The sequence below is a fragment of the Penaeus monodon genome, chromosome 33 (assembly GCF_015228065.2).
Source record: "Penaeus monodon isolate SGIC_2016 chromosome 33, NSTDA_Pmon_1, whole genome shotgun sequence".
Taxonomy (NCBI): domain Eukaryota; kingdom Metazoa; phylum Arthropoda; class Malacostraca; order Decapoda; family Penaeidae; genus Penaeus; species Penaeus monodon.
Genome location: NC_051418.1, coordinates 34,272,690 through 34,272,971, shown reverse-complemented (window position 1 = coordinate 34,272,971; position 282 = coordinate 34,272,690).

Genomic DNA, 282 nt, shown 5'->3' with positions numbered 1-282 from the left:
TTAGTCAATCACTAATGACATCAAACTAACGACCTCACTCCGCCGATGTCCTTGATGTCTCCGCCCAGTCATTAATCCAATCAATCCTGCGCCAGAATCAGGATCCCGCGTCCTTCGTAATCCTAATCCTCGGGAGATGATCCGACGTTGGCCTTTGCCGCAGCGCCGCCCGGCCCGGCTAATCCGTGGATCAAGGTGGATAAATGCCGGGGGAAAAAAGAAATCAGAAGTCATGCGGGAGATCGAGACACGTTCGAAACACGTCAGACGATGTCGAGTGCC